At 43.8% G+C, this 27,058-nt stretch overlaps 1 protein-coding gene across 5 annotated transcripts in view; it reads right to left on the bottom strand.

Annotated features, from left to right (window-relative positions):
- Window positions 1-27,058, bottom strand: part of LOC147026805 (ras GTPase-activating protein nGAP-like) — a 204,312-nt gene that overhangs the window by 88,389 nt on the left and 88,865 nt on the right. The window contains exon 1 of one of the 5 annotated variants that reach the window (XM_085882598.1): window positions 26,333-26,350. The exons of the other annotated variants lie outside the window; for them this stretch is intronic. The gene's annotated coding sequence lies outside the window, so the exon portion shown is untranslated. Of the gene's footprint in view, window positions 1-26,332; window positions 26,351-27,058 lie in introns of those variants that run through there. 5 annotated transcript variants of the gene reach the window in all.

The following is a 27,058-nucleotide window of genomic DNA, read 5'->3' as shown; positions in this document are numbered from 1 at the left end:
ACAGATGTTGATCTAGGTAATGGCAAAGGTCTTTCCCCACCCAATTGGCTCAGTAATTCATCGGGATTGCCGCATTACATCTTAAATTCATTAGCTAGGGTGGAGCAAGCAATTTACAGGCCCAGTTTTGTCACTCACCACAAGTGCCATGTTTACCACTTGGGATCATGGGAAAAGAAAAGAAATGTTACAAGCTGGTGGAATTTTCACCGCCATGATTACATATCTTCGGTGAAGGAAAAGCGCAAGTTACCGAACCAAACATCAAGGAAATGTAAAATATCTTACTTCGATGTATCGCCTTCAAATCGAGGATCGCTTGAATCCAGCTGAAGGATTTGGACTCTCAGCTTCTGGAAACTGAGCGAATCTCATGAGGATTACTCTACGTTACTGTCAAAATGTCTGAAAACCCAGTTGGCTCAGTAATGACCTTCAGAGAGGGATTAATGTGCTCTGGAAAAGCCACGATGGCATTCGTCCATCGTGGTGGACTCTCGATGCCCTCGGGTTGAACGTGGGAATAGTGATCCGGACTCCCTCCAAACCATAATCTCCTCCATTGCTGATGTGTTTGACCTGTATGTGTCATGTTTGCCACAAGCAACCTTTTCGTTTTACTCAAGATGGCATCAGCGGCCATCGTTGGTTTGCCACGATCGGACAGTGGCCCGGACAAGCGGTTGTGAGCAGCCATGGGAAACTCGGCCGTCTGTTCTCCCATAAACCGGAGTCTTTTGCTTTGGTTGCAACACGCATTGCTTCATCTCTACCATTAGAGTCCGGCTGAAAACGACACAATTATTGGACCCAATGACAAAGCAATCATTGCAACATGAGTGAAAACCCTCACGGAACTCGCTGCAATGACGAAAGCTCAATACACTGATTGTGAGATTTTTTTTTGTAATTGTTTTCTGAATTGTCTGGAGTCAGGGGGTGTTGGGGGGTCAGGAGGGACGGGGGATAGGGGGGAGAAGAGATTGTACAGACTTTCTTTCTGCAGATTTTCAATGCCAACGCTAAGTTGCCTTGAGGGTATATAATAGTGACCCATAAAGTGCAGCCTCCTGAAGACGATACCATAAAGGAAATAGCTCATCAATAAAGTTGAACGTTGTTAACAAGCCAGCTGGGTTTTGATCGACAATCCTGCATTGACATGTTCATCCTCTCTCCTCCCGAGACAAACTATGCTTGCAGCTTTGGTTTGAAATCCCTCGTACCTCTTTGCGTAGGTTTTGAATCCACGTCACTGCCCGTGCCCTTACCCAGGAGAGCACCAAAACCATACAAATTAATGTGAATCCTCGGCAGCGACACAGAGCCATAAACAAACACCTCCAAACTGATTAGAGCTTAACTACAATGGTGAGCAGTGAGAAAAAGTCTTCAAGACTTTTGTCGCTTCAGCAATTTCGAGATGATGCTTGCCGTACTTCTTCTTCTGCTGAAGTGAGGAAAAGCTTCAGCTGGTTTCCTGATCACCGAGGCCTTTGCAAGGTCAGGTGATCCATTCTCTCGACTGTTGACTTGGAGAAGCCACAAATAATTTAGTGGAGACGTGCTGGTGCCGAGATCAGCATGCAGACTCAATGGCCCGTCTGAATTGCCGCCTGTCTCGAGCATGGACAAGCTGTAGCTAAGACGACCTTTCACTTGGCAAAGCCACCCAATCGATTTTGAAAAAAATAAGCATCTTCCACATCCTATGATTTCATTGCTTCATTCAAACTTCTCGAATCATTTTGATTTGACAATGTACACAATGTACATTTCATTTGACATTGCCTTAAGAGGTCCTCTACATATCACAAATCCAGACGAGAAGGGCACTCGGTAGAGCGCATACCTCCGCCACGTAATGCCTGACCCGCGAGAACATATCAGGTCCAATACATTTTTGAAATATCATACTCAATGTCATTTTTGGCCCTATCTCTCAATAGTGAAGAATCACTTAAAAAATTAAATAATTCTCGTATCCAAATCCAGATTTGGATCTTCACCAAAATCGAATTAATTTGTCCTTGTGACACACCAAACCTGTCCACCAAGTTTCGTCCAAATCCATCAACAACTTTTTGATATATATATATATATATATATATATATATATATATATATATATATATCATTTTAAGTGAAATGGTGAAGAATCACTTTTAAAAATTCTAGTAGTCGGATCCAGATCCGGATCTTCACCAAAATATAATCAGTTCGTCCTTGTCACAAACTGAAGCTGTCCACAAAATTTAGTATGGATCCGTCCAAAACTTTTTTAGCTATCCTGTACACAAACAAACAAACATACAGACAAACAGACAGAAAGGGGTGAAAACAACCTCCTTCACCTTCGGTGGCGGAAGTAATAAAGGGACGGAAGGATAAATAGAGGGGAAAAAATGTTGAGAGAAGGAAGATAAGCAGAAAAAGAACGGAGGGTCTTGGCAAAGAAAGACAGAAAAAAGAAAAGGTTTGGAGGAGGAAGAGGGTTCAAAATTCCTCGTGCACTCTGCACCGATAATATAATATGTAGATACTTCCATTTTGTTAGACATTCAAACCATCCCTGAACACTGCAATGCAAAAACTTTTAATAGCTTAGAAGCTGATTCACTGATGACCAAGTATGTGATGTGACCTTCAGCTTTGATAATGCAAGCATTTTTCAGGTCAAACCAATTGCAATTTCATTCCCAACTGTCACAACTCGTGCTCTTCCATTATGGCACTCTGGAGTTTGTGAGCATTTCCGAGGTTGCGACAGGATCATCACACGCAACCGCACGATGATTTATATCCACAACTTGGAGGAGTAGTGCATTCAAAAGTCAGAATCATAAAATCGAACTGAGCAATCAGCTTTTTAACACGATAGAGGTGACCTCGGATGGGCCTTGACGAAACCGGCGACACCTTTTGGAGTCGTGGATGCAACCTCTCGCTTGGTGTGTATTATTTTTCACAATCAACCACATACCTCAAAAGCACATGTAAGAATCTATCCACTCAATTACAGAGCAAAACTAGAAACTGGTCAGCCTTCTCAACATCATAACCAACGTGATGGAATCCATCCCATCATTACTGTCGACTTCAGGCATTATCTGTTCTCAAACACTCCAAAATCTGTGAAACAATTTGCTTTCCACTTCACCTGTTCTACCATGGACAGGTCGCTTTGCCTTGGCTCTTCTACCATGGACAGGATTCTCCCAAACAATGGATGGATGCACTGAATCTTAGAGGAGAGATTCCAGTCATTTGTTGAACTTTTGATGCCGTCTTAAATCCAAGCCTTATTTTCCAAAACTGTTTGCTATTGGTATTTGGGGGAGCCTGACGTGAATGATTGTCAGGTTTTCTCTGCAAAGGGAAATAACAGGTTGCTCTTCATGACATTTCTGTCTCAAGGTTTCCCTTTTGAGGCTGGCGTCGCTCCTGCAAAGTAGCATCTTCGGGTCGACCTTAGTTTTGATTCACATCAATGACATCTCTGCTTCCATGACTAATCCTCCATTCAATTTTATGGATGATGTCACCCAATGCCAAACAGTGAACCACATCTTTTAGTAGTCGGTTGCCGCAGCATCCCTCTCTGCAAACATAAGCCATTGGTCAGTGACCCAGAACATATCTTTCATTGCAGAAGAAACATCCCACGATGTCACTCTGTCCCTCCATAAGGATCGGCTGCCATCTTGAGTGAAATGAAAAGGTTGCTTGTGGCAAACATGATCGGAAATTCCAAACAGAAAATGGGTCCAAAAATGAGGTCAAACACATTTTCAAGCCATTACACAAAAGTATGCGCCCAAAACAGTGGACTTCAATTGAATGAGACAAAAAGCCACTTTCACTTCACATCGGTGAAGTTCCGGACTTTCACTACATCCTGCAACAGTATCTTCATACATTGGTCGAATATCAACAAGACATTCTTGCCATCAGACTGTTCAGTGCAGTCAGGAAAGTGTTCCAGGATCCGTTCCTCAAGTCTGGTTCGGTGGACGTACGTTGAAATACCTTGGTTGCTCAGACGAGTAGTATACAGGCTATGTAATTCTGACAACTTGAATATTTCAGTACCGGACGCTGATGATGATATATATGTGATCTATTAGCTCGACGAACACTGCACTTTCACCAATGCACTGGTAAATGTCCACGGTAGGAGATTTCTTCCTTCGATGTGACCGGTACGGGTTATTGAGGTTTACCAGGCAGGCAGTGTGGTACTTCCCATCCATTGCTATTAAATGCCCTCCTCCGGACAATCTGCTGAGCAAACTATCGTCTGCTAACTTAGCGGCGATCATTCTCACTCTCCTGTCCGCCTCCATTGTACTGAAAATACTCAGTGTTCCACCATTCAAGCAGAAAAAACAGACATCTGTTGCAATGTGCTGGCGTTTAGGCCTGCTTGGTTCTGGATCACCAGTTGCACACCGTGTCGCTGGTCTCTTGTGCGGCCTGTTTTGTTCCCTGTCCAGCTTGGTGTTGTTGAACTTGAGGTAGCACGTTTTGTGCCACGATGCTCCATTCTCGACGAAAGCAGACAGATCATCGAGGTCGAATCAAATATCACGTTGCAGGGCAAGCATTGCAGTTTCGTGAACTCGCAAACATTTTGGAGGAAATTCATCTAGGTTTTCTTAGCAGCGTCTAGACCTTGTCTGTCCTTTGTGGGGCATTTGAGAGACTCAGACGTTTTCTGCTGGCAGATGATACACTTCTTCCATTGGATGTCAGCGACGAGACATGGAATCTGGAAGTGTAATAAGTAATTTATTCAGTCCATAGCCCAAACACAATATGGTAGACATGTCATGTACTACACAATATGTACTATGTTCGTTCTAAAGCTTATCATAGACCCCAATCCTCCACTGACTACAATCATCTACCCTAGTCCCGCACTGACTACCACCATCCACCTCAGTCCCCTTTCTACCACCATCATCCACCGCAGTTCCCCAGCCAACCACCATCATCCACCGCAGTCCCCTACCCAACCACCATCATTCACTGCAGTCTCCCAGCCAACCACCATCATCCACAGCAGTGCCCCAGCCAACCACCATCATCCACCGCAGTCCCCCATTCTCAACCACCATCATCCACTGCGGCACTGCAGTCCCCCAATCAAAAAATGCCACCGACATCACATCGGACGACTGTGCTGTGTCGTGTGTGCCTAAGCTTCATCAATGAATAAAATGACTTTGGCACTTTTGTTATGAGGGTGACATACAGATGTGTGTGTGTGTGTGTGTGTGTGTGTGTGTGTGTGTGTGTGTGTGTGTGTTTATCCTCCGTAACTCCAAAAAGATGAAATCTAACGGCCTGAAACTTTGCACGCATACGAAGGGAACTCCAATGGGATGCTTGAAAGGAAATTGGGTGTTTGGGTTAATTTAATCACCCAAAATGAACGTGCATGAATTTGCCATATTTAGGCTAAAAGCTCTCAAATAATCACTTTGTTTTTTTAGTCCAACAGATAAAATCACTCACCTGTGATGAATCTTCCTCCATAACAGGATCAATATCGAACCCAAATCGTCGAAAATCAATTGATTGCATTCAAATCCCGCCGAAAAACAAACTTTTGACCTCTATTTTGTTCGAGAAAGTGCGCTTCCTCGACTGAAATCTGAAGCATTTTCAGGGTGTGCCCCATTCCTCCACCACAAAAAGGAGAGAACGCCACCCATAATTTACGGTGAGATTAATTCAAAAAAAATAAGGCATTTTTTTCGATTGGCTCCTCTTCTAGATTTATTTATTATGATCATATCTAATCACCTGCCAAGTTTGGTGCTTATATCCGGAAGTGCAACAGTAAATTATTATGAACAGACAACACTATAGTAGGAGAGCTGGCTGAGTTTCATTCTCAAAGTTGCGCCCAAAAGGTTCGTTGATCTCATTGGCCAGTGAAGACCATCCCATTTATAAAAAGTGATTTCTTAAGTGCGGCTTTCTCAGGGTTAAGGATTATTTGATCCTTCAAGTAGACCCTTCTAGCCCTTCCAATCTAAACATCGCGCCCAAACTGCCCCTTCGGTATTTGGACACATAGTGTGAGATGTGTTTTAATTACATTTGTTAAGAAGTTTTAATCTCTGGGGTTAACGGATAAGAAACGGCTAATTAGTGGTTCATTAAGAGTTCAATCTCAATTTGGCGCCCAACACCCGTTCTGATCTCATAAGATTGCTTTACCCATCCACCGACTAAATTCATCACTTAAGAACGATTTTTTTCTTTGCTTTACGGATAAGAAGGGTCTTAAGGGCGCAAGGGTCTTCACATAGCCGGAGAAGGAAACACGAGAGGCAGAGGGCACATTGAGATAATGAAAAAAAAAGCGACAACGCGTGTGTAGTCTATGTTAATTCTAATGTGTATTGTAATATCTGTGGCACAATGATCATCAAACGCAAGATGAACACACAACATTCTCAGTGAAATCGATTTGATATACACTGACGGACCATGTTGTGATAACCGGGGGGACAATTCAACACATTGGGGGTCGAAAAGTGAACATAGCATAAGGAAAACTGTGCTAACAGTCAGAGGGAGATGACATGACAATGCCGTAAACACAGAATGATATAAGAAATCTGTCGAATGTGCTCGAAGATGGGTCTACGTCTGGTACACGAACAGTTTTTTTTTAACAAACTCCAGATGCGTGTCTCGACTCCACTCATGAACCGTTCTCTGAATCAGAGCCAGCTATACGAATAATATGATAGGTTATCAAAAACTAAACGTGCTACATATCAGAGACTACAACGAATAAAAATTACTGACCATTACAAAGTAAAAATAACTTTGAGGATCTCGGCCCACCTAAACAAGCTTGACATTTCAGGTATTTTGGCTCATTCACCCTTCAGAATTATCACTATCATGATCATTCATCATCATCTTTATCATCATCATCATCATCATCACTTCTTGCTTCACCTTCAGATGATGAATCCATCATCAGATCATCCGTTCTGGATGGATCACCGTCAGCGTCCATTTCAACTGGTATTTCTGGAACAAGCACCTGTTGCAGTTGCTGTCCATCAAACCAGATGACTCGATAGTGACCATCAACGATTTCCCATCCCGCAGTTGGAGATTTCGGTATGGTAGCCAGGTGGGAACTGGCCCACATTGTAGCCACAAAACCAGTCCTTACACTATGTGGCCGCAACTCAGCTGAGCAAGGCGGGATGCTGCTGCCTTCGATGCTCTTCAGTTTGTCAAACGGTCGCATGGAATTCGATTTGCGGTTATACGTGCGATTGACAACATCAATCGGTAGTTGTTCAGCGCCGTGGTCTTTTTCGCACCGTACATGAGGCAGACGAACTCCTCGAGGACGGCAAACATTTCATCGTCCGGCTCTTTGTAGCTGAGGGACGTAAAACCCCGAATGAACTTGTCATGGGCACACATTATATCATACGGCCGTTTCTTCCCTTTCCTCGCGAATGCTGATGTGTAGTCACATCCCGTGAATGCATGCAGGCCAGGCAGAGCTGCTCACACATCCGGACCGATTTGCGCTGCTACATTAGTAACGTTCACGTCGCGTCGATTATCCTTACCGGACGTCCCAACTTCCATCCAAATTGTACATGTAAATCGACGAACATGGTGAAGGAGAATCACCAGTATGTCGGTGTCCGAGGCACGCACTACAATGCCGCCATCTTGACAATCGAGGTCGGCCACTGTCAAATGGAAGCACCATCTCGTGTCTGCCTCTGGGTGATTACAGAACAGATCTTGAATTAATTCTTTCTGCACTCCACCATTCACAACAGAATACTTGGCACATTTACCGTTGACACCGAGGAAAACGAGTCTTCCTTCCAGAATGTGTTGGTACTGCTCCCCAGCCCAGTCATCCATCATGAATTCCGGTAGACCTCTCTTGAAGGAACTCGATTTCAGAGCTTTCTCGATGTTCTTCGGTCTTATCTGGTCCGGGCCACTGATAACGTAACGTTGCTCTTCGGCTCCTCGTCTTTCCAGTTCGAAGTCCTTAATGGAAGGTTCCTCGTAAGTGTCAAACGCTATGTCCATACGTTTTGACTGGTGGGATAAGGCCGCAATGAGGATACCCCATGACAGACCACCGTAAGTCGGGGGTATATCCGGTTTTCTGGTGGTGGTCGGCAGTGAAGGAGAAAATTTCCATCTATCAGATGTACCTTCACATTAGTCGGATGGCCGTGATCAGGAACTGTTTTCTCCAGCTTGTCGAAAAGGGCGCTCTTTGCTGTATTCGCCATTGAACCATCGCACTTACACATAGACAGCGGCACAGGTGCGAGTGGAAATGAAGAGGAATTCGAAGTCCACTTTGGCCTTAGCCTCGATGAAGGTAAGTCTTCCGAGTAACTGGCTTGTACATTTCAGTTCTGCCTCCTTTGAGTTCTGTGGGGCACGTCAGTTGGTTACGCACTGTTTCGCGAATGTCAAAAGTTTGTTGCGGGTAATAGGTCGCTCAAAGCGTGTCGGATCATCAAGGCATTCGCGAACGAATTTCTCATGCATCCTGCGACCTTCCTGCGGTACACTGAGCAGAGAACTATTGACGGCAACGGGGACACTCTTCCCTGTGCTGATATTGATTAGCGGCGCATCGGTATCGATGGCGAATGGATTTACCGACGAGACAATGCTTGAGGTGATTCGCTTGAGATCCTCGTTGTCGCGTTTGATTCTCGATGGACCGAGTTCCATTTGAGTGTCGCTATGATGTACCAGTCCGGCCATAGCTAAGGCCTCACTTGCAATTGCTGCACGACTGCCCTTCGTGACACTCCAACGAATGCGTGCAGTGTAGTTGTTTGTCGCCGATGTGAATCCAGTCAACCTCGATGCTGCATCTGCATTGACTGTATGCTCTAATGTGAGGTCAACTGGAAGGCGTGCAAACTCGTTATCGGTCCTTCTAACAGAGAACGCTCCAGCGTTCAGTATGTTCCTCAACCCTGGATGCGTAATTTCTATATTCATGAGATCCAAACGGTATTTGGTCATCCATCTCGCGTAGTTCTGCCGGTTCATGGTGAAAAACAAATCAGTCAGCTCAGTGAGTGCCATGGTGAATAGCTCAACGTCTTTTTCACGGCATCCGCGGTCAACGATACGGTAGAGTTCGACAAGCTTCACATACATCATCCAGAACTGAGGTGTTGGTCCCTGAGTGCCCTCAAGAGTTTAGTTCGTATAGTCATCATATGCCCTATAGACATCACGAAACGTATCGCTCTCGCATACTGAGTCGATCTCCATTGGCATGGTGAATTTGAAAACCCTTAGCTCATCAAGCACTTGATCTTTTTTCCGGGTATTCAGAAAGAAACTGACGAAAGTGCAGGATCTCCATGGCGAGGGTGAACATTTGGTGGAGGCGTTTGCACCAGTTGAAGTTGGAGAATTCGATAAGTCCTCTGAGGGAATTCGAAGCGAGCACCCCGGACTCGATCAACAGCTCTGGTCCGCCTGACTCTGCAATCATCTTTCCGATGGATCGAAAATGGCAGAGCTGGATGTGGAACATACCAAACATGATGAGCACATCATCAAATTCCGGTTGATCAGTGACTTGGATTTTGTGTGCTTATTTGGCAACAACCAAGTCATAAGTTACCAAGGCATACATCTGACCGCATTCCTCGGCACACCGTTTGCTGATATGCATAGTTTCGGCGACGACGTCATCTTTCATTGGTGCTTTGTCGAGATTTGCCATGTAGTACACGTTTTGCTTCGGCAATGCATCCTGATGAAATCGAGCGTTGAATCCTGACCTCATCGGCATATCGTTCGCTCCGAGACAGTGACCCATCATCCACACTTTGTCCAGTTTCCGGGCACGCTGCGTCAGGTCCGGAAGCTCAATATCAGCGTGTATGAAGTCGAACATATCCATCTTCATTTTTTTTTTCAATATGGGGGGATTTCCGTGGGTGGCAATACCAATTTTCTCTTCATTTTTTTTTTGCTGGACCCTGCCGATGACATTGAAGGGGTCACACTTGGTGCTGTCACAGTGGGCTGACGAACAGTCCTAATGGGAGGATCTGGATTTTCTATCTCTTCTACAAGCAGTGGCTACTTCTTCTTCTTCGTTTTGAGCTTGATCTTGGTTTCATTCTCTTTCTTCCCGCCACGCTCAGGGGCCGAGGGTCTATGCCTTTTACCACCCCGGAGCTGTGGCGGCGCTCCCGGGCTCTATGTCGGGGCAGGTGTCGAGCAGCCATTGGGTTGTATCATCATCCAAAACACGCAGACCGTGTGCCCCGCTTGGGGCACGGTATATGGGACAGCCAAGGATGACATGGTCTGCGGTTTGTTCCTCCACGCCACACTCACAAGCCGTAGAAGGTGCCACACCCCATCTGTGCATATTTGAGCGGAATTGTCCCACGCCAGTACGTAGACGGTTTAGTCGTACCCAAGCCAGTCCTGGCAAGGGCATTCTGGTTGTATGGGAACCGACGTCGGGAATGAAAGCACGGAGTCTGGTGGAGTTCGTCTGCCATTCCGCACTCCAGTTGTGATCCGCCCAGTGGGCTGCACTGATGTTAAGGTCATTGGCGTTTTTCAGCAACGACTATGCGGCAGGCACAAATGGGTGTCTCGAATTCAGTCGCCGGGGCTGCTCATTTGATGAAATAGAAAGCTCGAGATGGAGCAAATGATTTGGCTCCAGTGCTCGGCGAGTGCGAGATAGAGTGGCTTCTTCACGGCGAAGCTCAGCGGGTTGGACACCTGCGAGGATGGAAAGGTTGTCCGTTGGTGTGGGACGCAGGCATCCACAAACACAGCTTTATGTTTATCACAGTACGCAAGGCGCCGTTGATGGCAATGTCGATCTGGTGGGAATGAGCACTGCGGCACCAGACGGGCACGCAGTACTCGGCGGTGGAGTAGACCAGGGCTAAGGCTGCTGTACATAACATGACAGCACCCGCACCCCAGCCGGAGCCCACCAGTCATCTTAGCAGCGCGGCGCGGGATGTTAGCTTCTTGCGTAGTGACTCCAGGTGTCGGCGGTACGTGAGCGACCTGTCCAATGCTCCCCCAAGATATTTTGGCTCAGGGCAGGACAGGGGTTTTCCATTGATGTTGACATTTAGCTCATGTTTTGCTTCCCTGTTGTTCAAATGGAAAGCTGCAGACACTGTTTTGGTTTCGCTGAGCTTCAATCTCCATTTCTGGAGGTATGCCGATAAAGTAGACATGTCCTGGCTCAGAGTCCCCTCTCGTGTTTCCCACTTCCTTGCCGGGTATACGATCGCCAGGTCGTCCGCATAAGCGTACTTTGGGGAGACCGTGTTCGGCAGGTCGTGGGTGTCGATATTGAAGAGGAGGGGGGCCAGGACCGATCCCTGTGGGACGCCGTTCTTAAGGCGTCGTAACCTGCTTCGCTGTCCGCTACCGGTGGTGAGGGTGAAGCTTCGGTTATAGACACGTTCCATGATCATACGGACCATGAGCCTGTCTGGGAGCAGGCAGAGCAGCTTGCCGGTGAGGCCGCGGTGCCATACAGTGTCATAGGCAGCTGTGAGATCAAGGAACACAGCACCGGCCTTCTTTTTAGCCTCAAAGCAGTCCTCGATGTCTTGGGTCATAAGAGTGACCTGATCTATGGTAGATTTCCCATGCGAAAACTAGCTTGCTCCAGAGGGAGAAGCGGATCTATAATTGGTTCGACGTGGGCATAGATAAGACGCTCAAGGATTTTGAAGGGGACACAAAGGAGAGATATCGGGCGATAACTCTTCGGGTCCCCTGGTGGCTTATGAGGCTTGGGGATCGCGACTACTAGGGCTCTTCTCCAGATTTTGGGGATTTTGAGGTGGCGCAAGCAGGAAGAGAGGAATTCGCGTAACCAGGACTTCAATGCAGAGCCAGCATGGAGTATAAGTTCCGGGCAGATGTGATTGGGGCCTGGAGACTTGTGTGGCTTCAGTATTTGGAGGGAGGTGGCGAGCTCATCCGGGGTGAAGTCATCGGAGATACTTTCGCTATCTGGTGTTTCCGCTCTCCAGAGGTCAGACACCCCTTTGGCCACAAGTCGAGATGGCTTGCGGTCCCTCGCTTTGTACACCCCGTTCTTCACCAGCTGGGTCGCAATGTGTTAGCAGAAACGGGGAACTGGCGAGGGGAGTGTGCTGACCGGCCAGTGAGGTTGTTTATGATAATCCATGCTTTGCGGCTGGAGTGCGAGAAGTCGATGGTGTTGACGGCTTCGGTCCACTGCTCAAGCTTCCTTTGGTCAAGCCGCGCGAGTAGATTGGTGGCAGCAACATTGGAAGCGGTGCCCGGTGGGGCACAAAGGAAGGAGCGGTAGAGGGTCTCGCACTCAGAATCCCAGCACGGCGTATAGTTGTTTCGGCGGCCGCGTGGGATTGCTTTCTTCGCCGCAGATGTTATGGCATTGCAGAAGTCCTGGTAAGCCTCGTCCATATTGATGGTATCGGGTGGTGGTAGACCCGTGATGGATTTGTTTGTAAAGAAGCTGTAGTGATTCCAGTCGGCCTAAGCAGTGGCTGATTTTGGTATAAGATACCCTTTGTATCATGGAGCGTATCAGACCCAGACAGCGTGTGGGTAAGTTCATCGTAGTTATCCCAAGCATTACCCATAACAAGACCGTGCGCTGTGCCATCGGGAGCGCATTTGTCCTTCTCTATAATTGCGCTTGCCAATTCTGTCTCCAGCTCTTCTTCCTTGCTGTAACTGATGCCATATCCGAATTTGTTCAGCACCGTGAGTATTTTCCGGCTAACAGTAAGGGATTTTATCAACATAGAGAGCAGGATGTGTTTTCGTAGCATGACTCTGCCATTGCGAACAATAAAGAGTGCATCTTCGCTAGCACACGTGGCTCTACGTCTTACCAATTCAGAATGTGCCTTCATGTTGGGTCTGCCGAACAAAATTCTATAGAATGTTTCAACCAGTTCGGGGGATTTACCCTCCCCTCTAAGCAAGGAATCCATATCGAGTGGATCATTCAATAGTGTTTTTTCCACCCCCTTCAACGCCCTCCTCAACAACAATGCCACCGTGAATACTTGGCCTTCCGGCGATGATTTGAAATCATAGACAACCTTGATGGAGGCATAGTCTAAAAGGCTGTTATGGACGATGGCGCCCGATTTTCTATTCTCAGGAGTGTACACGGTCACCCTTCCAACAAGATGTTTCCGCAGAAGCTCAGCGAGGTATGAAGTACTACTGATGGAAGACTCCTCGCCGAGTTCATCAAAAATGTCTAAGTACCGATCGTAGATGGATTTGAGATACTCTGGACGACTACCAAGAAGCACGTTTGCCTTGACATAGGCAAGAATGTCGCCGAAGGCACGTTTTGCCTTTTCTGATAAATTGGAATCCTTCGTTTTTGATCTCAGCGCAGCTTTGAGTCTGATTCCTACAGCTGTGGTGAAACTTCGCCTCTTTTGCGATCAAATCGATACCAGCTATCTTTTGCAGTACGTGAGATTCATTTAGGATCCTCTGCTGCATCCCTTATTTTCTGTCTGCTTCCTTGGTTTGACAATTTCCGAGGCCCTCCTTCCCCCCCATCACTTAGAGATTTACACACTTTATCACAGTATAGACAAATAGCCAGAAGAAGGCCAATGCGCGACTGTGTTGGTGACGTTGCTGCTGAACGCAGCTGCGTGGTGCGCACAGCTTTATGTTGATTAGCAACAAGCGTTGAAGATGGAACGGCTGTGAAATTTTTATAGCACTTACTGTGATATCCGTCGAGTTGATCGGGGGTTTCTGGCAAGTTGTCTATCACGAGGCGATATTTGGACTCGGCAAACTTCGTCATTGTCCTACTTTCGGCAGCTTTGCGAACCGTTATCCATTTCTCGTCTGTCATTTTCATGATTTTGCCTGCTTCATTTGGGATAACGTGGATGATACAGTGCTGTGGTTGAACCGGCACAGTAACAGTGCGGTTATCATCTGAAAACGTAATAGGAGACTTGATTCAAAGGTCATTCAGTGAAAATATAACATGACCTGAAAATATCTGACAGACCTGTAAGGCGAATGGTTGAACGTCTATATTTTTGTCACTCCCAGGGCGCCGCCATCTTGCGAACATGAATTCGATGGATATAACTATAAGAACGATTCGGTGATCGTATTGCGATGCTAATATTACATGCAGCAAGTATAGCAATGGAAACTAAAAGACGTGAAGGTAAAGAGAAACTCACCCTCGACTTCTGGTCTCTCAGTTAAATTCTGTGAAGGTGGAAATGCTGACATCTCTGTCTCCACGTTGGCAGCCATTTCAGGCGACTCTTCTGGATTAATTTCGTTTTCAGGCCAGAAAGGCCTTGAGGTGGCAGCGCGGTTTCACTTCGACTACCGTCTTGTCTGCCAAAGCATCCTACTACTGTATACATGGGCCTAGCTACAGCTGTTGGCACTGGTCATCGGAGACGTGTTGAAAGACAAGTGGAGATTATTCTGGTCTTATCTAATTTGTTTATTTGTACAGTGATACACTGGCGAAGTTCATATAAACTTTAAGCATATACCGGATGAGTAGAGGATTTCTCAGTTTGCGAATCATCTCACTGTCAAGGTCGGCCCAGAAAATGCTACCTGTACTGGTGGAAGTGGATCTCGAAAAAGTGAAAAATTTTAACCCTGTCCCACAAATTTATATCTTCTCATGCATTTCCTAATTTATATCTACGCCTCCGGAGCGTATTCTACGTTCATTAAACGGTTGTCGATGAAGACAACGCAATGGAACCAGGCATTCGGAATGTGGTTGTAATTTGTATTCCAGATGCTATTGGAAACCCTTGCGCCCTTAAGACCCTTCTTATCCGTAAACCCCAGACAAAAATCGTTCTTAAGTGATGAATTTAGTCGGTGGATGGGTAAAGCAATCTTATGAGATCAGAACGAGTGTTGGGCACCAAATTGAGATTGAACCCTTAATGAACCCTTAACTACTCATTTCTTATTCATTAACCCCAGGTACTATGGTTTCTTAAATGGTTGTAATTTGTGTTTTTTGTAACCATCTATAGACCCCCGTCATGTAAATAAATGGGCGTCAGCTCAATCAAATAATTTTTCCAAAGGGTATTTAAAGACCCCTGAGCCCTTAAGACCCTTCTTATCCGTAAACCCCAGAGAAAAATCGTTCTTAAGTGATGAATTTAGTTGGTGGATGGGTAAAGCAATCTTATGAGATCAGAACAGGTGTTGGGCGCCAATTTGAGATTGAACTCTTAATGAACCCCTAATTAGCCCTTTCTTATCCGTTAACCCCAGGGATTAAAACTTAACAAATGAAATTAAAACACATCTCACACTATATGTCCAAATACCGAAGGGGCAGTTTGGGTGCGATGTTTAGATTGGAAGGGCTAGAAGGGTCTACTTGAAGGATCAAATAATCCTTAACCCCGAGAAAGCCGCACTTAAGAAATCACTTTTTATAAATCGGATGGTCATCACTAGCCAATGAGATCAATGAACCTTTTGGGCGCAACTTTAAGAATGAAGCTCAGCCAGCTCTCTAACTGCTAGATGGATTCCCGTTGGGACAGCGGTTGATAAAAAAAAGTCATAAAAAAATATATATATTTATGTCCAGCGACCTATACCGCTGAGGTTGTTTGCATTGATCAAATAATTCCGAAGAATACTTGACTGAATCGGTGATTGATTTTTTAATAATTTTTTTCATTTCCCGATTTGAACAAAACTTGATACTGCACACCGCAGGAGAATGGTGAATAAGGAGGCTCTAAAATGTTTGCGCTATCCTCTACCGTATTGTCTGTATTTCGGGAACATACATACATACCTACATACATATATACAAGATGAGAGTTTTAGTAATATATAGATGTGATGTATCCAGTGATCTGTAGGTAGGAAGATGAGGCATTCGATGACATGAGTGAGGAATGTGAAAAAAACAATTTGAGCGTTTTATCGTTAAGAAACCAATTTTGCAGCCTGCTCCAAGTCAATGCATTGTTGAGCAAGCAAAAAAAAATGTGAATTACGACCCAAGCGAGCTGACAGAGGGCAAACAAAGTGGCTGAATAAGTAGCCTTGATAAAGGATAATTAAATAAGACCATTAATTATCTTCAAAATGGGTGATTACATTAACCCAAACACCCAATTTCCTTTCAAGCACCCCATTGGAGTTCCCTTCGTATGCGTGCAAAGTTTCAGGCCGTTAGGGTTCATCTTTTTGGAGTTACGGAGGAGAAACACACACACACACACACACACACACACACACACACACACACACACACACACACACACACACACACACACACACACACACACACACACACACACACACATCTGTATATCACCCTCATAACAAAAGTGCCAAAGTCATTTTATTCATTGATGAAGTTTAGGCACTTTTGTTATGAGGGTAACGACATGTATAAGTCGATGTATACACTGTATATATATATATATATATATATATATATATATATATATATATATATATATATATATATATATATATATATATATATATATATATATATATATATATATATATATATATATATATATATATATATATATATATGGTGTCCCAAAAAAATATACAACTTTTAAGATGCTTCGTTTGATCCTAAAAAAGCAGTAATTTTGTCACTAATGCTTCATTTCTTGTTGCAGAGGCCGTGAAGTTTATTTTGATACCAAGCAAGCACCAGAAAAATGCCAAGACTGACTGTACAACAATGGATTAAAATTGTTGAACTTTGGCACCAGACGAAAAGTGTCATACAGGTGCAACATCTTTACTCGAGACATTTCGGTATCCACTTGCGCCATGCACCAAACTGTCGGACAATAAAGTGCACCATCGCAAAGTTTACCAATGTGGGAACCATCTGTGACCTTCACAAGGGTCACAGTGGTTGGAAGAGGACAGGTCGTAGTGAAGAAAATGTGGAAATGGTGAGACAGGCAGTTGCTCAGAGTCCAAAAAAATCGATTCGACGACTTTCTGCCGAGACAAACATTCAAAAGAGAACCGTTCAGAGGATCCTTTGTCAAGACATTCATGCCTTTCCATACAAATTCAAACGGAAGTGGTGCTTACTGATCAAGAGAAATGCAAACGACTCGACTTTGCAAATTGGTTCTCAGGAAAGTTGGAGGAAGATGCAGACTTCCTCAAAAAACTTCACATGACGGACGAATGCCATGCTCACTTGTCCGGGGAGGTAAACAAGCAAAACTTTCGGTGCTGGGGAACTGAAAATCCTGGTAATGCATCAACTGAACTGGTGCCTCGATCTGTTCTCAAAGTCACCATGTGGGTGGCGATTGGTTGGTATGGGATAATTGGTCCATACTTCTTTGAAGATGACCAGGGACACACTTGCACAGTAAACCAGAGGAACTTTCGCGAAATGATTCAGGAATTCTATCTGCCTGAGCTACGTACTCAGGCCTGTAGGAGAAACAACCTGATCCAGATGAGAACCCATTGGTTCCAGTAGGATGCGGCACTGCCCCATACAGCCAGGGAAACAAGGCGTTTTCTCAACCAACATTTTGAGGGCCGCTATATCTCCCTCTACGAAGACGTTGAGTGGCCACCGTATTCCCTGACTTTACTCCTCCAGACTTCTTCTTGTGGGGGTATCTCAAGGACAGGATCTCTGGAAACCCTAGGCCTCAGACTCTTGATCAGCTGAAGGAAAATATCCACCGAGAAATCCAGAACATTCCTCAGGAAACGTTTCCCAAAGTGATGGAGAACATGACAATGTGTTTGCAGGCAGTGATCGGACAATGTGGAGCCTACGTCGAACATGTGGTCTAAAAGAAAACGATGATACTGGACTGAAATTTAAATTTTGGTGGCAATTTTGACATTGGTACAATAAACTTCAACCTTTCAGCTTTCTATCCAGCCATATATCTTTTTTAAAAATATATGTTATGACCATCCTCTTTGCAGATGAAAAGTTGTATTTCTTTTGGGACACCATGTATGTATATATATATATATATATATATATATATATATATATATATATATATATATATATATATATATATATATATATATATATATATATATATATATATATATATATATATATATATATATTGTTACGGATCTGGAAACCATTTGCATTCTACATACAGATGTCCCAAAAGTCAGTTATGTCGTTAAGTATGTGTGTAGTCAGATCCCCTTCCTTTTGTCTAGTGGGAGAATCAAAGGCGTGCGTTGCAATTTCTTTTAGTTAGGTTATTACATCTAACAAGCCATCTAACAACCATCCGATCTGGATGACCCCTCGGCCCATTACGATCCACGGTACCATCGTGCTTGCAGCCCTCAGTTCGCGGGCCACAGCGCACCTTTGCCTGAGACGGATTCCCGAGGATGTTCGAGGTAGTTTCACCACCACGACCTTTCTCAAACATGTACGGAGGGGAGGGTCGGCTTTCTCCAAACAAGGCCAAAACCCCGCCCCGGAAAGGTATGCCGTGGGACCCTGTCCAATCAAAGGCGGACAGTGAGGTGTGTTCACCAAGGCCCCTCTGCGCTGAGTGAGGTCCATAAAAATCCCTGAGCACTCTCTGAGAGCAGAGTTTTGGTGGGTTTTTGCAGTCACGAAAGGGGTTTTTGCTGTCACAAAAGGGTTTTTTTGATATTACGAAGGGGTTACGAAGGCTGTTATGAAGGGGTAGTAACAGTGGTTGTTATGAGGGCTGTCACGAGAGTTGAGCAGAAGGTCGTCGAGGTGACGAACGTCTCTGCTGGCCCTCTACAAGGAAGGAAAGAGCGACCCCGACCCCCCCCCCTCCGTGGACCCTGGCCATTCACCACCCGAGCTCCGCCACGAACCTCGAGTCCAACACGTGCGACTGGGGACCAATCCAGCGACCATTGTCAGGTGTCGCAGCACGGAGTACCCCCTTTCTATGACGGCCAGGTACCCATCCGAACTCTGACCCCCAGCTTGTCTCTCTCCTCGGCTGTGAGGGTCCAATAAAGAACTCTGGGTTTCTTTTTATTTGTGTGTGTGTGTCTGCGTGTGGGCCCGTCTTTAAGTAGAACTGAATAAGTGTTTTTGGATCATTGTAAATATTCCTTACTTGCATATTCGCGTTAAGTCTTGCCTTTGTCTTTTACTGCAAATAAAACTTGTTAGAAATGTCCCCAGTTCATTTCCGTCCCTTCTTGCATTGGTCCAGCATGGATCGGATCTGAGTTTAGACGGGGTTTTATCCCCGGTAATCAGACAATTGTAGCCGGTACGTCCTGGGCATCGGTCACGGTACGATCGACTGCATCTGAGCCGGAAAGGTGGGTGACAGAGTGGTTAGTCGGTCGGTGTAATTTTACCGCTGCCGGTAGAGTGAATTCGGTTTGGCCAGGCGTTCCGAGGGCGTGGATCCCTGGTAGCTGAGTCCGCGTAGTTACTTAGGTACATTGGATGTTGACAAAATAACCCTACACCACGCGGTTGAAATATTGGCGACCACGGTCGGTTAAACGACCCGCCGGCTCGCGGAGTTATCCAGAGCGACGGCCTACAATTCCGGGGAGTCTGGTGGAGACAACGTAGCTTTCCCCACCTAGTGGTCGTTCTCACCACCGACCCCCGGCCCGCAACAATATATACACTTTTTTTCGGCTAGGGTATTGCATTTGGGTCCATTTGTTTGTTTGTTTGTCTGCACAGAACTTTTGTGCTTTTTCTCCGCAACCGCTTGTCTGATTGAGACAAAATTTTCACCATTGGTGTGACTACTCGTGTAGAATGTTTTTTACGATAATTACCACGTTATAATTCACGTGCTGTGGCAGCCATATTGGAAAAATGGAAAAACTTTGGACCTCGATCTCTGAAACCACAACAAGGAAAAAATTGAAACTTGGTCCATAGAAAGTACTCATGGGGAATGAGTGTGATTTTTTGATGACATCATAGGTTACTTCGTTATGACATCATAATTGCATCTGTAGAACATGACATCCGTTCAGTACGAAAACTTTTGAGGGCAATCTAGGGATAAAATGGTCCACAAATTTTTTTTTGATTATATCATCGGTCATGCGATTTGGCAGCCACATTGTGTTGTCTTTTTTAAACCTTCAAAAAATCTCTCTGAAATGGGCTGAACAGATCAAGGCGAAACTTCACACGTATGACCACCTATCCATGTGGAACAAAAGCTTCATACATATGATGTCATAGGTGACATGGTTTGGCAGCCATATTGGATTTACCTTAAAACATATAAAAATCTTCTTCTTCAGAATGGCTGGACAGATCGAGGGGAAACTTCACACCAATGTTCCCCAAGGCATGCATGTACAAGTTTGTTCAGGAATAATACATAAATCACATGGTTTAGCAGCCATATTGGATTAAAGAAAGATATTAAATAATGTTTTCTCAGGAATCACTTAATCAATCGAAATGAAACTTCACAATTATGATCTAGTAGTGATGAGGAATACATACAATAGTTTTAAATTTCATCTTGTTTGAATGCATGGTCTGGCAGCCAGAATTATTTGATTTTTTGATGTGGGTTCTTTTTTTGTTGAATAAGACTCACTTGGCTGTGCCTGGATGTGTTTGAGGGTTAAGGAGTATCTGCTGAAATGTGATTCCTATCCAGGTTCCTCCTGATGACTTCATCTTTGCTTTTTGCTTGTTTGGGTTCCTTCTGATTACTCCAATGCAGGACTGAACCTATTTGGTCTTCCATTTGATTTAAATTGAATTTATTTAAATCCAATTCTGAATTAAATTGAATAATAAGAAAAAAAACGTCATGGGTCAGGGTCAGGTTTCCGATCAAAGCAGGGTTGCATCAAAGCGGGACGTCTTGGTACCCGGTCGTCACTGCCAGCAGTTATAGTAGCAGTTCTAATTATGTCTCATTAATTACATAACACACCAATACATAAACGCCACACAAAATACACCGCACAAAACTAGTTATGGCGAGGGTCTGCAATCTCCGATTGCTCTTTTACTCGTTTATTTTTACATTTTTTAATTTAATTATTTATTTATTCACATGCAGCCTGTGGTTGTTTGGCTGCATCGTTTTCCTGGGGTGCGGCTGTGCCGATAGTGCAATTCCCCGTTACCAGCATGCTGGTTCTCATTTCGCCGACCTTGGAAGGATGGCAGGCTGAGTCAACCCACCTGATGTTAATTCAATGGAGGGGGGAAAGGACTTGAACTCAAGACCTGAACATTAAGCCAGATACCCTAACCGTTAAGCCAACACCAGGCTTTATCTATATATTTATTAACATAACACCTTGAGAATTTACAGCTAAAGTTCCAAGAGAATTGCAACATTAAGAAATAATTTCTGATAATGACTTGACAAATGTTGAAACATCTTCTCAAGTTACCACACAAATAAAGATATGAAAACTTTTATCTTGAACAAATTTGGCAAACAATCCAATTTGAAAGGTACCATATATATCATTAAAAACTACTGAAAACAAAAGCCGCTGTAACATCCAAAGCCAAACAATCAAAGATTGCTCAAGTTTTAACTTGTTTCATTCATTCTTCCATTATATTAACCTCGAGGAGTTTATTTTTTAGAGGAATTCAAAAAACAATTTATATGCTCAAGACAAGAGGCAACGTCAGTGCCCGAATTGATGAGATTGGTCCATCAATGTATAAAGAGTACACAGGAAACAAGAATATCTCATAAATGTTTCAAAAGGTGCAGAAGGGTCTATCAAAGCAGTCTCAGAAAGAAAAAAAAAAAGAGAATAACATCTTGATAAAGTTGTAGCACATTCACAACAGCTATCGATGACTACTGCACACTTCGTGTCGCAGGGACTACACCCACACAGATGACCATTGTGAAAAAAGAGCAAGGCAAGACATTGAGGAGGCGAATGCTCAAGAGGCAGGTGTATTTTTACGATAGTGATATAAAGCCCGTGGACAAGCTCATACAGGACAAGGGCATTCATAGACAATTAATGGACAAACGTTTTTGTATGTGGGATTTTAACCTGCTTTTCCCTGCATTGTGAGCCGGGATGAAAATGATAATGGGCCGATCCAAAGCTTTTGAATACATAAAATATTATGTTAAGGAAAGCACCATCAAAAGGCCAACTATTTTTTGAGTACAGGTCGTTCAGGAAAGATATTTGCTGTTTATACCACATGATAGCCCAGACCATTACAATCTGCCATTCAAGACAAGTTGAAAGCTAAGCTCGTGAAAAGATTTGGGACTGCAATACAATCTTGGCATTGCAACGATATAAAGATGGAACTTGTGTATTCCTCAGAAGTTGTGAAATGACAGACGGTTGAGCAATTTAAAATTACTGCTTCAGATACAAACAGGTTTGTGGAAGCATCAATAATCTGGCATGGACTCATCGGATATACGCTGAAATAATCTCCCATGATGCCTTGGCCATCATCCCCAAGCTTCATACTTTTGTGCCACTACTCAACCACAATCTCATAAACCAAGTTTGCCTCTCATGGGAAATAGCTGACAATGCTGGCAAGAGATTGACGGGTTCATTGGGCAGAAAAAGAAAGTTAATCATCTCATTTGGACAAGATCTCTGCCAAACCATCATCGGAGGACATAGTGGACCCTGCTAGAGCAGCTTCACACAAGAGCTACTCACACAAGACCGCAGCACCAGCCGCAGCATTTTTGCTGCACCTCAAGAAAGCCTGTAACCTTACACTGAAAATTTCAGATCGTCTTTTAAATTAGAAACAAACAACACCCATTAGAATCACCCTTTAGAACCCTTTACAACAATCTAGAATTACCCTTTGAAACCCAATAAAATTATCTTTTAGAACCCATTAGAATTACTGTTTAGAACCCTTTAGAATTACCTTTTAGAACCCTTTAGAATTTCCCATTCGGATCCTAAAGAATTACTCTTTAGAATCACCCTTTAGAATCACCCATTCAAATTACCCTTTGGAATCACCCTTTAGAATCACCCTTTGGAATTACCCTTAAGAATTATCCTTCAGAATCACTATTTGGAATTACCCTTTAGAATCACCCTTTAGAATGACGCTTTCAAATCACCCTTCAGAATCACCCTTCAGAATCACCCTTCAGAATCACCCTTCAGAATCACCCTTCAGAATCACCCTTCAGAATCACCCTTCAGAATCACCCTTCAGAATCACCCTTCAGAATCACCCTTCAGAATCACCCTTCAGAATCACCCTTCAGAATCACCCTTCAGAATCACCCTTCAGAATCACCCTTCAGAATCACCCTTTAGAATCACCCTTTAGAATCACCCTTTAGAATCACCCTTCAGAATCACCCTTCAGAATCACCCTTCAGAATCACCCTTCAGAATCACCCTTCAGAATCACCCTTCAGAATCACCCTTCAGAATCACCCTTCAGAATCACCCTTCAGAATCACCCTTCAGAATCACCCTTCAGAATCACCCTTTAGAATCACCCTTTAGAATCACCCTTCAGAATCACCCTTCAGAATCACCCTTCAGAATCACCCTTCAGAATCACCCTTCAGAATCACCCTTCAGAATCACCCTTCAGAATCACCCTTCAGAATCACCCTTCAGAATCACCCTTCAGAATCACCCTTTAGAATCACCCTTCAGAATCACCCTTTAGAATCACTTTAGAATTACCCTTTAGAATTACCCTTCAGAATTACCCTTTAGAATCACCCTTTAGTATGACGCTTTCAAATCACCCTTCAGAATCACCCTTCAGAATCACCCTTCAGAATCACCCTTCAGAATCACCCTTCAGAATCACCCTTCAGAATCACCCTTCAGAATCACCCTTCAGAATCACCCTTTAGAATCACCCTTTAGAATGACGCTTTCAAATCACCCTTCAGAATGACGCTTTCAAATCACCCTTCAGAATCACCCTTCAGAATCACCCTTTAGAATGACGCTTTCAAATCACCCTTCAGAATCACCCTTCAGAATCACCCTTTACAATTACCCTTTAGAATCACCCTTTAGAATCACACTTTAGAACTACCATTTTGAATTACCCTTTAGGATTACCCTTTAGGATTACCCTTTGGAATTACCCTTTAGAATCACTTTAGAATTACCCTTTAGAATCACACTTGAGAATTACCCTTTAGAATTACCCTTTATAATTACCCATTAGAATTACCCTTTCAAATTACCCTTGAGAATCATCCTTTGGAATCACCCTTTAGAATGACCCTTTATAACTCATTAGAAGAACCATTTATAACCCACTAGTAGGGATACTCGGCACTGCCCAGTGTTACCTCGTCAATTTTTTTGTGGGGGCGAAAACACTTCCCTATACCCACCAAGGATTGGGTTTAGGAATCACTTATGGGATTTTATGAAATTCCCTTTCACATAGCTGCAAAGGCTTAGGCACTATATAGCGATTTTAACATGGCCCGTCACAGTCGCCTGTCCAACTCACAATCCTGTGAGATTTGTGGAAACCCTGTGGAAATGCAATAGTCAAGAGACCCAAAATCAAGAGATTGTAAAATCACCTTCTCACATGGAAAGATGTACTGCACCATGCAGGGTGGTTGAAAAGTCCCATCACCACCCCCACCCCCCCCCCCGCCCTCCTTCAACCACCCTCCCAAATCATTATCTACCCTGGTAAGTTTAGTGTATATGTGGTGATGTTAACGATACTATTTCGATTTTAATGATGACAAGTCTGAAGACGACGATGGTTCACTGCAAAAAGCTGCAGTTTGAAAGCTGCAAAATGTCGAAAACCCGGTTTCGTTCAACAACTTTAAAAATTTGACCTTTGCATAACCATTAAAGGTCACAAAACAATGTTGTGGACATGAAAATAAGGAAACAGGATACGTGCTATAGCTTATTGGAGTTAGTTCGTCGAAGAAGGTCGAAAACCCGGTTCGATTCCCACTTTGAAAATTTGACCCTTGTGACCTTTAAAGGTCAATGGTCAAGGATTATGACCTTTGGTGCAAAACTTCCTCTGGAACATTCCAGGAACAATATAATGTCATATAGGCTATATGGCATTTCACACTCCTCGCATTATCCATACTTTGATGAAATCAGCGTAAAAACAAACTTTAAGGGGGTGCCACGGGCAAGGTGTTCGAGATAGAGCAAAATGGTTTCAAGACTTTAGGTGGGGAATGACCTCAAGATTATGCATAAAAAATATTGTCATCCTAGCTCTCAAAGTTTGGGCGGTCGTATGATTTTTCTGTCAAAATTCGAAATTTTCTAAGTTCGTGACCTTGTGACCTTGACCTTGGGACGAAAATGAAAAATCGAGCTCTGTGGGGCTATGCAGGTGCCATTGGGCTAACCAAATACCGAAACCCCTGCCAGATTCTACAAACCCCTCGGAGAAGAAAATTTTTTGTGTCAAAATTCGCAATTTTCTAAGTTCGTGACCTTGTGACCTTGACCTTGGGATGAAAATGAAAAAAAAAAAAATCGAGCTCCGTGGGGCTATGCAGCTGCCATTGCGCTAACCAAATACTGAAACCCTTGTCAGATTCGACAAAGCCCCTCGGAGAAGATGCAAATTGAAATCGGCTACCCCCTAAAAACACGTTTTTTTGGGCGTGGCTCCGCCCATAATGGGCGCACCATGCCCATTTTCAGGAAAACACAACTAAATCATGATATAAATCTCCCACCAAAATTTTGTCAGGATCGGATCAAAACCCATGGAGCTATGCTCAGGACAGACAGACAGACAGACAACAATAACGAATATAGTGGTCACTTATTTTTTCCGTGAAAATATATTTTCGTAAACCAATAAAATTCTTGTGCATTCAATATACATTCATACCTATTGTGTGTTCTTTATATTCATTTATCAGGTTCTGCAGAGGGGGTAAAGGGATTTTGTAAACACCCTGTAGATTATTGGTGAAGAGGTATTGTAAAAGCATTACCTTAGCTGTGGCATTAGATGCTTGTGAATGTGCCTTCGGTGTTGTTGGGTTAAGTTTGCCCCCAATCTATAAATAAGGTGCCGTTCAGGAAGAAGAAGAAGAAGATGGCCCAGCAACTTCAACCACTTCCGCAAGAGGTTTATTTGTATTTAAATGTCTGGTCTTTCATTTATTTATGCTTTATTTTTTTTTAATTTATGTTTATGTGAACTTGAATATAAGTGTCATTCATCAAAATTAATCAAAAAGGCTTAGGCACAATGAAGGGATTTTTTTTGCCTAAAACACACCCAGGCACTCACTGATGAACTCCTGAACGTTGGATGAAGATCCATTCCGCCATCTCTGAGAAAAATGGCAACACACACAGACACAGAGACAAACAGCTCTCTTGTAATATAGATTGGAATTACCCTTTAGAACACTTTAGAACTGTTTAGAACCCTCTAGAATTAAACACAGTGAATTAGAAAGGTTGTTCTTCCTGATTTTTGACGGACGGACGGGTGGATGGATGGATGGACAGACGGATGGATGAAAGGAAGGACATAGCCAAATATTGAAGTGGCTTCACCACTTAAAAAGCAAATTGTTCTCATTAACAGCTTTGGACTTTCAGAAATAAGGATGCGGTATAGTTGAAGACTTACTCATTTTGCTCTTCCCTTGGTGACGGAACCATACTTTAACGTGGCGCATACCTTTATTCTGCCATATTTCTTATCAAGTGTGTAAATATCGACAATAATACTCTTAGCTTTATAAATATTTACCGTCTTTAAAATTCCTTATGGGGGGGAGGGGGGGAGAAGAGAGCTGAGGTTACGACTTATGGCCCATGGCCTCCTCACTACTGGGTTTATTGATAGTGAGAGGTTATACATTTTCCATTGACAGCGGCACAAAGAATGTTTATAATGTTTATCATGAGCACAATGCAAGAGCACACTTTTTTTCTTCACAATGGTGTTTGCAATTTGTTATACAATATACCCACATGAGAAAAAAAGTTGCAATCATAAAAACGG

This window comes from Eptatretus burgeri, chromosome 5, assembly GCF_056783735.1.
Source record: "Eptatretus burgeri isolate ZD-2024b chromosome 5, Ebu_testis_v1, whole genome shotgun sequence".
Taxonomy (NCBI): Eukaryota; Metazoa; Chordata; class Myxini; order Myxiniformes; family Myxinidae; genus Eptatretus; species Eptatretus burgeri.
The sequence above is the reverse complement of the archived record's forward strand: the minus strand, read 5'-3'. Positions and strand labels throughout refer to the sequence as shown.